A 15,597-nucleotide genomic window follows, 5' to 3' on the forward strand; every position below is an offset into this window, starting at 1 on the left:
AGGGTTAAAAGTCGGTTGGACGGCAGCCCGGGTTGGTCTCTGCAGACCTGGAGGCCCTAGACAGTAATCTGGAAAACAGACCAAGTCTCGAGAAACCACCTCCTACCAATCTCCAGGTAGCCCGCCAATCCCCCCTGCCAGAAATGACAAGTGTCAAATCAGCGGGACGGATTTGACTTTTGTGACCGACCACCGGCACTTTTTTCGGCCACAGCCGGTCAAATCTTTCTCCTTCCGTACTTCCGGTACAACTTTGAACGGCCATATCTCCGCACTCACGCAGCGGATCGAAGCGGTTTTCACAGCGCTAGACTCGGCTTCGCTTGCCCATTCGAATGACACATCGGCCGACGTCCAAAATTTTTTTTTTAATTTCGGCCGCATCGGCCATTTTTTTCCCGGCCGGGTGAGATCCGAACCCCGGCCCCTCTTTAAAAGCTCATATCTCGGCACTCACGCAGCGGGTTGAAGCGGTTTTCACAGCGCTAGACGCGGCTTCGCTTGCCCATTCGAATGACACCTCGGCCGACGTCCAAATTTTTTTTTTTTATTTCGGACTTTTTCGGCGATTTTATTCCCGGCTAGCTGAGAACCGACACCCGGCCCCACTTTGAAAGCTCATATCTCCGCACTCACACAGCGGATTGAAGCGGTTTTCACAGCGTTAGACTCGGCTTCGCTTGCCCATTCGAATGACACCTCGGCCGACGTCCAAAATTTTTTTTTTAAATTTCGGACGTTTTCGGCGATTTTATTCCTGGCTAGCTGAGATCCGACCCCCGGACCCACTTTGAAAGCTCATATCTCGGCACCCACGCAGCGGATCGAAGCGGTTTTCACAGCGCTAGACTCGGCTTCGCTTGCCCATTCGAATGACACCTCGGCCGACGTCCAAAAATTTTTTTTTAATTTCGGCCGCATCGGCCATTTTTTTCCCGGCCGGGTGAGATCCGACCCCCGGCCCCACTTTGAAAGCTCATATCTCCGCACTCACGCAGCGGATTGAAGTGGTTTTCACAGCGCTAGACTCGGCTTCGCTTGCCCATTCGAATGACACCTCGGCCGACGTCCAATTTTTTTTTTTTTATTTCGGACGGCTTCGGCGATTTTTTTCCCGCTAGCTGAGATCCGACCCCCGGCCACACTTTGAAAGCTCATATCTCCGCACTCACGCAGCGGAGCGAGGCGGTTTTGCCACCATTCGACTTGTCTTGGCTTGCCCGGTCGAACGCCACCCTTGTTTCAGAAAATGCACACAAGGCGATTTGACGACCCCAACGTTCCCCAAGGGAAAGGAGCACCCAAAGCCCCGGTAAGGCGGCTGAATACATTCCCATCCAGACTTACGTCCCCAATGTGAATGCCGAGTATTCAGTTAATGAGTTGCCTCCTTGGTTAATCATTTGTCGCTCTGACTTTTGGTTACCCAGTTGTCGATGTTCAAATTTCAGTTAATGAGTTGCCCTTTTGGTTTATGATTTCCTACCTTGACAACTCATTAACCAGTGTTTCAGAAACTGCACAAGGCCATTTGACGACCCCAACTCGGTTCGCCAAGCGGGAAAGCAGCAACCGAAGCCCGGTAAGGCGGCCGAATCCATTCCCATAGGACTTCCGTCCCCAATGTGAATGCCAAGTATTCAGTTAATGAGTTGCCCTTTTGGTTTATCATTTGTCGCTCTGACTTTTGGTTAACCAGTTGTCGATGTTCAATATTCAGTTAATGAGTTGCCTCTTTGGTCTATGATTTACTACCTTGACAACTCATTAATCAGTGTTTCAGACAATGCACAGGGCCATTTGATGACCCCAACTCGGTTCCCCAAGCGGGAAAGCAGCACCCGAAGCACCGGCAAGGCGGCTGAATCCATTCCCATCGGACGACGGCCCCCAATTTGAATGCCCAATATTCAGTTACTGATTTGCCTCCTTGGTTAATCATTTGTCGCTCTGACTTTTGGTTAACCAGTTGTCGATGTTCAAATTTCAGTTAATGAGTTGCCCTTTTGGCTTATGATTTGCTACCTTGACAATTCATTAACCAGTGTTTCAGACAATGCACAAGCCCATTTGACGACCCCAACTCGGTTCCCCAAGCGGGAAAGGAGCACCCGAAGCCTCGGTAAGGCGGCTGAATCCATTCCCATCGGACTTCCGTCCCCAATGTGAATGCCAAGTAATCAGTTAATACTTTGGTTACTCATTTGTCACTGTGACATTTGGTTAACCAGTTAGTGAGTTGCCTCCTTGAAATTTCAGTTTACGACTTGTATCTTTGGTTCACCAGTTGCCACTTTGCAATTTCAGTTAATGAGTTGGCTCTTTGGTTACTCATTTGTCCCTCTAACTTTTGGTTATCCAGTTGTCGATGTCCAAAATTCAGTGACTGAGTTGCCTCCTTGAAATTTCAGTTTACGATTTGTATCTTTGGTTACCCAGTTGCCACTATGAAATTTCAGTTACTGAGTTGCCTCCTTGGTTAATCATTTGTCGCTCTGACTTTTGGTTAACCAGTTGTCGATGTTCAAGTTAATGAGTTGCCCTTTTGGTCTATGATTTCCTACCTTGACAACTCAGTAACCAGTGTTTCAGACAATGCACAAGGCCATTTACCGACCCCAACTCAGTTCCCCAAGCGGGAAAGTAGCACCCTAAGCCCCAGTAAGGAGGCCGAATCCATTCCCATCCAACTTCCGTCCCCAATGTTCCAGGCAGCACGGTGGCATAGTGGTTAGCACTGTTGCCTTACAAAGCCAGGGACCCGGTGATCGAATCCGGCCTCAGCTGACTGTGACTGTCTGTAGTTTGCACATTCTCCCCATGTTTACGTGGGTTTTCTCCGGGGGCTCCGGTTTCCTCCCACAGTCCAAAGATGGGCGGGTTAGGTTGATTGGCTGCCTCGTCACACCTTACTCCGATGTGTCGCCATGACTGATGATGGTAGCAGCAGCTGCCAGGGCCAATTTATCATAGCCAATCAACCTGCACATCCACGCAAACACGGTGAGAATGTGTAAACTCCACAGAGACAGTTACCCGAGGCCGGATTCGAACCCGGGTCTCTAGCGCTGTGATACAACAGTGCTAACCACTATGCTGCCATGCTGCCTACAAATCAGAGGCGATCTTCATAACTTCATAACTTAATAGCTCTCTGACTAGGGGTTCCCACAAGTGGGGAATCAATTGGGCTGTTAAATCAAAATTGCATCAATTTCCCACATCGTGCAGAATTCGTGTGGGAAACCCGCCCCTGTAGCAAAATCCCACAAATGACTTGGAAGCTCTAACTGATGCAATTTTGATTTAATACCCCAATTGATTCCCCACGAATGGGAACCCCTAGCCTGAGAGCTTTTCACGTGACATCATCACTGCTGCTTCATTTAAGGGCTTCCACAAGCCTTCCTGACATCAGCAGACTGCCAAGCTTCTCGCCCAAGCAGCTGCTTCGAACATCATCAGTCATGGCGACACGTCGGAGGAAGGCATCCCCCAGATTTGACGAGGCAGCCCTCCAGGCATTGGTGGAGGGAGCGAAAAAGAGCAGGGAGGTGCTCTTCCCCTCCTCGGGGAGGAAGATGCCACTCCAGCAAACCAAGGCTTTGTGGCTGAGGGTGGCAGAGCAAGTGAACGACACCAGCAATACCATCAGAACATGGAGACAATGTCGCAAACGCTTCCATGACCTTCTGCGCACTGGAAAAGTGAGTATGATGTTCCCATCACTCTTAATCTGATCCCCATTGCCATTCCTCGCCAGCTCTCAGCTTTACCAATCTCTTCCTCCACATCCCACTTGGCACTGACATCCATGCACCCTTTCCCACTCCCCCTCTCTATGATCACATTCACCTAACTAATGGACTATGCAGCCCTCACACTCCCTATCACTGTCATGCTATGAAAGCAACATACATCACATAGGGAGGGCCCTTGGTCCTGCCATCTCACTCCATCTTTCTCTCCTTCTAAGCATCTATGCCATCGATTCTCTACACTCACTCATTCATTCTCGCTCAAACTCCACTTGTCTCCCCCATTGCAGGAAAAGAGAGCTGACAACCGAGCAGAGCGAGCCAAGCCAGGGGGAGGGGCAGCCTCCTTCGCCCAGCTGACCCCATGGGAGGAGGCGGTCCTGGAGATCATCGGAGTCCAGGACGACACACAAGTGGGGGACGGAGAGACTGGTGCAGCAGAGCAAGCTGGTGACAGAAGAGTTTTCCAACTCTCTCTCAATTGCATTGCATGACTCGCTGATAATGACTTGGAAGCTCTAACAGATGGACCTCTGATCATCTGCAATAAGCACTGTGCAGGTAACCCTGGCCTCTCATCTCTGACACTTTCCTTTACTTCCCCACAGGTCCATCGCAAGCTCCCATCTCCAGGACGCAGGAGGAGGTTCAGCCTCAGCTACGAGACTCCTCAGAGGAAGCTGCAACCTCTGAGGGCGCAGCGTCAGCAGAAGGCAACGCACCCAGCACCAGCGCGGAATCTGACACCTCGGTGGGACCTTCGGGACATAGAGTAGTGTCGTCACCTGGTGTATCACAGCTCACAAGTGAGCCTCAGCAGATGGTGAAGACAGGGACAGCAGTGGAGAGGCCTAGTCGGAGGGCGCAGCACTCTCCCAGCTCGGCTCAGCTGCATGTCGACCCTCTGCCTCTGGGTCGATCCACAGTATCAGCGGTGATAGCACTCCAGGAAAATATGCAGGAGTCTCTGGCAGGTTTTGCCTCCAGGGCTGCTGTGAGTGCGGAGCGAATGGAGGAGTCCGCCGCTAACGCGAGCAGAGCCTTTGTGGGGTCATTGGCGCATCAAGGCATTACCACGGAAAGGATGGCAACCTCCGTGGAAAGGCTGGCTACGGCCATGGAGGAGATACGTCACGCGAGTGATGAAAACATGGTGAGTGTTCAGACTAGACTGACATCTCTGGAGGAGCAATGTGCAGCTATTGAATGGAGAAACCAGACCTTCATGGCAGTCCCTCTGAGAAGGACTGCCAGTCCCGACACGGGTCCCCATGGCTCCCCTGATGTGCAGCAAGGTGCTCTCTCGCCACTTGCAAGTGCTGAGGGGGACCTGACCCATGAGAGGGATGATGGTGGCAGCGAACAAGGAGGTGGGGGCTCCTCTCCCAGCGCACAAATTTCCATGCCACTGACAAGTCCTCGGTCAGAGCCCCACCTGAGTCAGCACCCAAGTGAGATCGGCGTCTCAACCCCTGCACAGCCGCAGGAGCAGCAGACTGCTGCACAGCCCTTACAGGCTCGCAGACCCAGAGGACGCCCGCCAAAGGTGTCCAGACAGGAGCAGCAAGGAAGTGAGCAAGGGGCCTCCACATCTGCTGATGCCACTGGGGTACCACTATGTAGGAGCACGCATAAGAGAAATAAACTGCACAAATAGTCACAAGGGTAGTCACTTGAGTGGAATTTAATGTGTTATGGTTGAAAGCCATCAGAATAATGTGATTAAAACATCTGTTGGCTACTGCTGTAGTTGTGGCGTGTGTCATTTTGCGAATGGGACTTTCACTTTGAGGTCAGTATGGTGGTCACATCGCTAGAACTCAGCTGCTCCCTGGCTATTGTCAGTGCTCAGGTAAAAGGATGCGAGGCACTAGTCCCTCATGGGCGAGGCTCAGCAAATCTGGCCACTATGAGCGCGTCCCTTGCATGCCGGCCACCAATGTTCTCATGCACTGCTGCCGCTGGTTGATGAGCCTCTGCAAGATGTTCATCATCGCTCTCCTCCTCCTCCTCATCTGAGGAGGATATGTCAGGAGCCACTTGGTTCTCGGCCATCTGCAAGCCACGACGCTGTGCCATGTTGTGAAGCACACAGCAAACCACAACGATTCTGGAGACCCTGGCTGCTGAGTATTGCAGGGCTCCACCTGATCTATCCAGGCATCTGAAGCGCATCTTCAGCAGACCAATGGTCTGCTCGATCATGACTCTGGTGGAAAGGTGGCTGGAGTTGTAGTTCTCCTCAGCTGCGTTGGATGGGCTCCTCAGCGGCGTCAATAGCCACGTCCTCAAGGGATAGCCCTTGTCTCCAAGTAGCCATCCGTTCAGTTGGTCTGGCGGACTGAATAGCGGAGGCACAGTAGACTGGCGCAGTATGAGGGAGTCATGGCAACTGCCAGGGTACTTGGCACAAACATGCACAATTTCCTTCTTGTGGTTACACACCAGCTGAACGTTCAGGGAGTGGAAGCCCTTGCGGTTGACAAATATACCAGGATTGCGATGGGGAGCCTTAAGGGCCACATGTGTGCAATCAACGATGCCCTGCACGCTTGGAAAGCCTACAAGATTCGCAAATCCATCCGCTCTCGCCATGACACTTGCTAGATCGTTGGTGAAATGGATGTGATTGTGCGCGATGGCAAAGAGGGCATCGGTTACCTGCTTGATGCAGGTGTGTGCGGCCGCTTGTGAGACGCCGCTGATGGCTGCTGCTGATCCCTGGAATGAGCCTGAGGCAAAAAATTTGAGTGCGATCGTGACTTTGACGGCCACTGATAAGGGGTGTCCAGCTGCTCCTCTGGGCTCCAGGTCTTGCTGCAGCATTGCGCAGATGTCAGCCACTATCTCTCGCGAAAGTCAGAGCCGCCTTTGGCACTCCCGCTGAGACATGTCGAGGTAGCTGACCCTGCGTCTGTAGACCCTGATTGGGGGGCATCTCCTGCACCGACGGACTTCCATGCGCTGGCCCCTTCTGGCCTGTGCATCCTCAGGTGGGGCATCAGCAGCTTGGCGCAACTGTTGTTGCTGCTGCTGTTGGGCGGCCTCATGTAATATCCAGAAGGGCAGGCCAAAAACAGCTCCCATGCTTCTGGTAGATGCCTCAGTTGAGGAAGCGCTCAGTGAAGGTGGCGAGAGGTGTTTCCGAGGAGGTCACACTGGAGATGGTTGTCAGGCTGCAAACTTCCAGAGCTTTGAGAAGCCTTCTGAAAGATCCCCCAGACCTGTGAGAGCAAAGTTATGCCACCTGCAATTAAAGCCTGTTCAAATCTGCCACTTAATGGTTGAGCTGCAGCTGCTACTCCTCAAGCCAGTTGGGATTATAGAGCCAATTGAGGGCTTGTTCAGGGCCTTAAGGGCCTATCCCGCCTCCTGGAGGCGGGACGGAGTCGGGACCAGCAGACACGAATTTAGGAAAATCCAGCCCGAAATGTGGGGAACACGACCCCAACCCGCCCGCCGTAGCAAAATCCTGCCCAATGTGTTTGTTCAAGTGACTAATTAATAGCAATGATAAGGGGTATAACTTGTCAGTGTCAGTGGAGACTTATCCTCGGTATAAATCAGGGCCCATTGTACTGGATCAGCTCCGAGAGCCTGCCAGAGCGGTGGGTTCCACTCCAACAGAAGTCGCCGCTTCTCACAGAAATGGGATATCCAGTAATCTATCAGATAGAAGACATTTTACTATCCTGTTCTTGCAGCCGTTGGAGTTACTGGTAAGCAGTTACCTTTTCTGTTAATGATATAAATCGGTGTTAACTGTGCTCCTTCACTTGGTAATGTTTTACTCGCAGCCCCTTCACTTCAACTAGTGGAAGAATGGAATGTCCGGTCTCCCTGCTCTTTCGGTCTTGTAGCAGTTGCATTATATCTGTAATGATAATTGTTTATAAAACTATGGCATTGTTACTGGACTAAATTATGTACTCAATGAATTGAAATCAGGAGTCTGGGTTAAATGCAGCTATCATCCCGTCTGTAGCTTTTAACAGTTCCATGCTGTGAATTAAGCCTGCCTGGAATATTTTTTTGTAAATGTTTATTCAGTGATTGATAATGAGACAGCTCCCGGTCTCAGTGTTACAAGGAGGCAGCGCAATCTCCTCCCTTCCTTCCTAATAAAACTTCAGAGATTAATTATGATTTCAGTGTGTGTATTGGTTATCACTGTTATGAAATATTATTTCACTGTGTATCTGACGCCACATCAGAGGTCTGGCGACTGAACTGCATTTGTTGCTGACACATTTGCATCTCCTTCTCTGCTTCAGTATGGATGGATTCACTGAATGTCATTGGACTTCATTGTAAACATTAATATCTTCAGGTTATGTTGTATCAGGTTGCACTTCTATCTGTTGGAAAATGAGCCCTTTTATTGATCTGCAGATTATACACAGCGGCAGTGAGGTTGGCGTTTTGTTACTTGTGCAATCGTGCCATCTAACACTACTTTATAATTACAGGAGGGTGTCTTCAATTATTGTGATTTCTGTCTGGAGGAGATTTGGATCAACTGTAGAGGCATTAATTATTCACAAAGGCTTCCCCATTGAACAAACTGACCCTGAGGATAGCATCACATAGCACGAAGATGGTGTGCAGAATGCAGTCGTAGGATGTTACGATTGAATCGGATCTCAAAGAGATTTGGCGCAGAGAGCACAGACAGTGCAGAAAGATAGAGGAGCGATAGAGGAAGAGAGAGGGAGAATGACAGCGAGAAGGAAATGTTTGTGCGCAAGTGAGAAAGAGCTACTGAAAGTTCGAGTACCATTAAAAGTAGATGTTACTTCAGGGTGTTATTCGGGTGTGGTCAGATTGGGTGAGAATTTCCTTGTATTCCCACTTCTCTGTTTATCCATGAGAGCCACCGTCTGTTCTGGTGATTATTCTTTTCGTTACTTTATGGCTTATACATGCACATAATACAAATTTATTTCAAATATAGTTTCCATTATTTATTGATCATAATGGATTATTAGAATAGTGGATTTTAAAAGCTGTGCATCAGCCGAACTCAATAAAAAATGAGTTTTATGTAACTGATATAGTTGAATTTGAATTGATGTAACTGAATGTGCTGAGTAAATTATATGTCCACATGTTATACCCAAGGAGCTGCTAACATTAAACACATAAATTAATGTTTGAAAGGATTAATTGTGTTGTGTTACTGGTACCTATACCTTAATGTCTACAATCACTCTGCTGCAGTCTCTCCCTGTGAATCCCAGCCTCTCCCCCCTGCATTGAATACTATGTCTCCTCATCCGTTGCTAGAGTTTGCCCACTTTCCCAGACTCTCTGTTCCTGACTACCCTCCAGCTCCCACATGTCCTTTTACTTCTCTCCATCGCAATCTCACTCACTGGCTCGGCCTCCAGCTTCCTCTTCCAATCCAATCCGAAGCCTCAAATTCACCGCCATGACTCTCGGCATTTCCCATTTAGAGCCAGCCCCTTTCGGCTCTCTTGACCCAAAGCAACAGACCACCTTCACGTTCCGCTCTCCCAAAGCCTGCCCGGCCTTCAATCGGGAGGCCAAATCCGGATTTAACCATTTCGATTCCCGCTCCTCAAATCCAATTTCCATTCCCCACTGGCACGGCACTCTCACTCGGCCCTTCCAGTGAATCCGGTGCCCAAATGATTCACATATTTTACCCATTTCGCAAATTGATTAACGATAATTGTATTTAAAACATTTCTCTGCCCGGAAGCGCGGCCCAGGTCCATGAATCAGTTTCCACCGTTCGATGCAGCAACAAAGCTGGAAATTTCAGCCCAGATCCTGTCATGCTGCTTCTTTGGCTCCAGGCCTGATCAGTAATTTCTCTGCTTCGTTCTCTCTCTCTTACAGTTAACTTGGTGGCAATTGTGATCCTGTCCCGAGGAAAGTGCGGCCTCTCCAGGTGTATCACCCGTTACCTCGTGGGAATGGCAGCGGCTGATCTCCTGGCCGTAATCTCTGATCCCATATTGAAATGGTTTGGTCAGATTTATTTCCCATATTTATTCCTGAACATTACTCCCGTGTGTAGATTTATTTACATACTGATTATTTCAAACACCACGGTTTCTGTTTGGCTCACAGTTGCTTTCACGTTTGATCGATTTGTGGCCATTTGTTGTGAGAAGCTGAAAGCAAAATATTGCACCGAGAAAACGGCGGCAGTGGTTATCGGGGCAGTGAGTGTGCTGGGCAGTTTGGAATCTGTCCCCTGGTACTTCAAATATGAAGCTGAATATATAGTTGATGATGTTCACTGGTATTGTGTCCCTGAACCGAGCTTCTATACGTCCGTTATGTGGAGCATTTGAGTTGTTTCAACTCATTTTAAGCCCTTGTGTTCCATTCGTTCTGATTTTGCTGCTCAATGTTCTGACGGTCAGACGTATTTTAGCGGCCAGTCGAGTCCGCAAGGGGCTCCGGGGCTGCAGCGATGGAGAGAATCACAAGGACCCAGAGATGGAGAACCGAAGGAAATCCATTGTTTTACTCTTCAGTATAACCGGCAGTTTTATATTGTTATGGGTGACCCAGGTTTTGTATAATATTTATACGCGAATTGCAGATATTCGGTTTTATTACTCGTATACTGACCCTCTTTATATCACAGAACACACAGCAATAATGCTTCAGCTTCTCAGTTCCTGCACCAACACGTGTATTTATGTCCTGACACAGGCTAAATTCAGAGAGGAGCTGAAGAACGCGGTGAAATACCCACTCAACCTAATTGTTAAATTAATTAAATCATAGAAAGAGCTGAATGGTTTCAGGCACTAGCACTGAAACCTATTTCTTGGTCCATTGCTTACACTCCTCACTGGGCAGAATTTACATTATATATTAGCAGCATAGAGCCCTGCAATTATCTGAAATCTGATTTGGATATTGTACTTTTTTGAAAGTGAAAATGATTTCAGAGCATAGACTTGCAGAGAAAACAAGTTAATGAAAGAGACCAGTCGAAATATGTAAAGAAGCATAGAATAAGAAATGTAGATGTTGAATTGGATAGAGATAAACCGAGAGGAAACGGAATAGAAAGAGGGAGAGTGGGAGAAATTAAAGGGGTAGGAGCACTGAGAAGGCAGAGAGAAAAAACCGGCAAAAGTTGTTGTGGAGAAAAATAGGAAGAGATAAATATAATGAGGAAAAATACACGTCGGAAAACCATACAAAGAAAATAACATTTGGTTAACGTATCTCTCTTTGTAATCGCCCTTGTGTGCCTGTATTATTCCTGTTTAACTTTCACTCTGCCTCTCTGCGTTTATTTGTCGATTTGTCTAACAATTTCTCAGAACTTTCTCTTGTTCAAAAAACACCCTCTCTCTTAATCTGAGGTATAAGTATTCTGTTTTGCTTTATATACCTATTAGAAATATTTGCAGTGTTTAAATAGCAATGTAGATAAAGGGAATCCAGTGGTTGTTGTATATTAGCATTTATTTCAAGGGGCTTGATGTGTGCGAGTAAGGAATTAATGCTGCAATTACATTGGGTTTTGATGACACCACACCTGAAGTTCTGTGTTCATTTTAGTCGCCTTACTTAAGGAAGAATATATTTGCCTTAGAGGAGGTTCAACAAAGGTTCACTGAACTGATTGCTGGAAAAAGAGAGGGCTGCCCTACGATGAGAGATTGAGTAGAATGACATCATAATCTCTGGAGGTATAGAATAATGAGAGATGATCCCATTGAAAAGTATAACATTATATGAGGGCTTAACAGGGGAGAAGCTGAGAAGCTATTCCCCCGGCTTGAGCGCCTAGAACTCGGGGTCACAGTCTCAGAATAACAGGTCGGCCATTTAGTAATGAGATGAGGAGAAATGTCTTCACTGAGCTGGTGTTAATCTTTGGAATTCTCTACCCCAGAGGGTTGTGATGCTCAGTTGTTCAGTATAATCAAGACTGAGATTGATATATTTTGGGTTTTTAATGGAATCAAGAGATATATGGAGAGGGCGGGAAAGTGGATTTGATGACAAAGTTCAGCCACGATCATATTGAATGGTGGCGCAGGCTCAAGGGGCTGCATGGCCTCCTGCTGCTCCTAGTTCTTGTGTTATTATAGACAAAATATTGGCATCAAAGAGAACTCGAGACACAGAAAGAAAAAAAACAGGAGAGCACAGTACCAAACGAGCAAAGTTTATTTTCTAGTCTATAAATTTACAATATAATTAATAAAAATGAATTTGTGCAGTGCCTTTTTTATTAATATATGGCAAAACACTTTTCACCATGATTTACTTCTGCAGTGTGGCGACTGTTATGTAGGCAGATATAACTTCTTGATATCTGTCTGAACAGATGCTAATAGTGTCTTTATATTGATTCACAAATTTCGTATTATAGGGTTAATCTTTTTATTGCTATCAATGATAATTTTCGAATAACGTGCAATAATTTGTAATGCAGTTATGTAATCAGTGCTCAAATAATTAAAGTTCACTGTAAATTGCCGTAAAGAAAAGCTGAAGAAGTAGGGAGAAACCGTGACACTGAGATAGAACAGAGAGAGAGAAAGGGAAAAAAGGAGAAAAAGGAAGGCACAGATGGTAAATAGAGAAACAGGACACAGGGAGAATAAAGAAGAGAGTGATTGAGTAAAGGAGTTACGAAGAGAGAGAGAAAGACACAAAAGAGGGCATGGAGTGACAGAACACAGAAAGGCTCACAAAAATAGAGATCAAATGAGGAGAAAGATATAGAGGGTAAAAGGAGAGATGGAATAACGACAGAAAGATGCAAGAGATGGAAAGGAGAGAAAGCGAAATATATTATGTCAGAGCGAGAAGAGAGATAGAAAGAGACACAACTAGTAATAGAAAGAAAGATATAGACAAAACATAAATAAAGAAAATGAGAGGCAAACAGGATGGTACCTAAAGGCTGAGATGAAAAGGCAAACGGAAATAAGGAGTAAAAGGGAAGAGAGAGACAGACAGAGACACGGAGATACTCAGAGGCAGACAGAAAGAGAGAGAAAGAGTTGTAGGCGGGTGGAAAGATAAAAAAAAAACTTGGACAGAGAGGAGAGAACGAGCCAGAGTGAGAGGGAGAGAAATGGAAAAAGGAGTAAAAGAAGGCAGGGACAGAGAGAAGACCAATAAAGTAATAGGTAAGTGAATCACAGGTGAGACGAGAGGAATTTTTAATGTAGCGAAATGTGGGGGACGTGTTATGACCTGAAAGGCACTGACTGAAAGGATGGTGGAAGCAGATTCAATAGTAACATTCAAAATGGTATTGGATACATAATCTAAGGAGAGAACATTGCAGGGCTATGGGAAAAGAGCAGAGGAGATAAGGAATTGGAGAGATCTTTCAAAGGGCCGGCACAGGCATAATGGGCCGAATGGCCTTATTCTATTCAGTAAGATTCTATGAAGACATGCAGCAACATAGAGTTACAGAGTGAGACAGTGAATTATATCTTAAAGGGTGACATAAAAGGAGAAACAGTACAGCGATAGATAGAAATTAAAAGAGAATTGAAGTAATGAGACTGGGAAAGACCACGACTGATGAATATACAAAGAGAGACTGAGACAATCAAATACAAGCAGATTCAAATAGAAACAGAGCGGTGGAGACAGGAATTAGGTTAACACACATAAAGCATTAGGTAACACTTTTCAAACTGTCATTGTAATCGGCCTCTAGTGGTGGAGCACAGACTAGCAGAATGGCAGTAGATGAAGCACGCTGGCCAATTAATGTGTGTTCTGGATTAACAGACATTTGGGTTTAGTTTTGATAGTTGTAAAGTTGATGCCTGGAGGCTGCACAATGAAGTCACTCAGTCATGTGTAACTGTCCTTGCCCATCACTAAAAGCAGGAATTTTACAAGCTGCTCTGTACACTGTGTAACTTGCACAGTGACCTGCTCTATTCTGTAATAATCAGAATGTACTGATTCCGCTGTGTTACTAAACTGGACAGTGGCCAAAACAACAAACAAAGTACGGCCAATCTGAAATAAGGCCCAGAAAAAATGCTGGAAAAACACAGCAGGTCAGAATGAATAAAGGTTATTGTGTCACGTGTGGAAAATTGACTTCCCAATTGAAACATTGAGACGCAGACAGATCTATTAATCCATATATATAACTGTGTGTGTGTGTGTGTGTGTGTCTGTGAGTGTGTGTGAGTGTCTGTATGTGTGTGTGTCTCTGTGTGTGTGTGTGTGTGTGTGTGTGTGTGTGTGTCTGTCTGTGTCTGTGTCTGTGTTTTGATATATGTAAAACTTACAATAATATGGACGTACTATCAGTAGAGGGATTAACAGATTATCTTAGTCAATGACCCATACACAAAAATTGTAAAAGAAGGGCATCCAAAGAACATAATTAGGAGCAGGAGTCGGCCATACCGCCCTTCGAGCCTGCTCCGCCATTCAATAAGAACATCGCTGCTGTTTGACTTCAACTACACTTACTCGCCCGAGCACCATGTCCCACGATTCTGCTAGTGTCCAAAATGCCACCTGAAAAGTTAGAGCTCCCTGGATGGCTAAAGATATAGAGATGATAATGAAACAGAGAAAGGAAGCTTATGATAAACTTCAGGCTCAAAAATAAGTAGACAAACAAGCTGAATACAAAAAGTGCAGCTGAAAACTGAAAAAGGAAATAAGAGGGGCAAAGAGTGTATATGAGAATAGCGTAGAGAGTAAGATGCTAGTGGACCCAAAAATCTTTTATAAACACATAACTCGTAAAAGGGCAGTGAAAGGAAAGCTGGGGCCGATTAGGGACAAAAGCGATGGGCATGCATCCGTTTTCACTACAGAAGCGGATGCTGCGAATGCCACACTAAATGATGAGATAGTAGAGCAACTGGAGAGGAAAAATCGATAAAGAGGAGGTACCTACAATGTTGGCAGCGCTCAAAGTAGAAAAGTCACCCGGTGCAAATTGCTGCATCCTAGGTTGCTGAGGGAATTAAAGCTGGAAATTGTGGAGGTTCTGGCCACAATATTACAAACCTCTTTGAATATGGGCGCGGTACCAGAGGGCTGGTGGATTGCTGTCGTTAGACAAATGTTAAAAAAGTGGAGAGGGAAAATCACGGCAATCACAGACCAAGCAGCCTAACGTTAGTGGCGGGGAAAGTTTTAGAGACATTAATCCGGGAAAAAAATTAATTAGCATTTGGAAACAATATGGGTCAATAAATGAAAGCCAGCACGGATTTGTTAAAGGCAAATCATGCTTGACTAACTTGATTGAGTTATTTGATGAAGACACGGAAAAGTTTGAGGAGGGCCATGTGGTTGATGTTATATAAATGCAATTTCAAATGGCGATTTTTAAACTACCACAATGTAGATTTGTTAACAAAATTGAAGCCGTCAGATTGATGGGACTGTGGCTGCGTGGATACGAAATTGACTAAGGGACAGAAAGCAGAGAGTAATTGTAAACTGTTGTATTTTCAGACTATGAAAGATTGGTTAGGCCCGTCCCTGGCACCATTCTAGTCAATCTCCTCTGCCCTGACTCCAAGGCCTTGATAGCATTCCTAATTTGTGGTGCCCAGAACTGGAGACAATACTCCAGCTGTGGCCGGACCAATGATTTATAAAGTTTCTGCATAACTTCCTTGATTTTGTTCTGTGCCTCTGTTTATAAAGCCAGGAAGTGCTGGGTGAACGGGACTTGTTGTGAGTTAGGACATGGCCAGCAGAGTTTTGGATCAGCTTCAGTTTATGGAGGGTGGAAGAAGGGTGTCGGACCAGGAGAGTGTTGGAATATTCAAGTCTGGAGCTAACAGATGCATGGATGGGGGAGTCAGCAGCAGATTAGCTGAGG

This window comes from Somniosus microcephalus, unplaced genomic scaffold, assembly GCF_052327205.1.
Source record: "Somniosus microcephalus isolate GS21.2 unplaced genomic scaffold, FLI_Smic_1.0 unresolved_chr5, whole genome shotgun sequence".
NCBI lineage: Eukaryota > Metazoa > Chordata > Chondrichthyes > Squaliformes > Somniosidae > Somniosus > Somniosus microcephalus.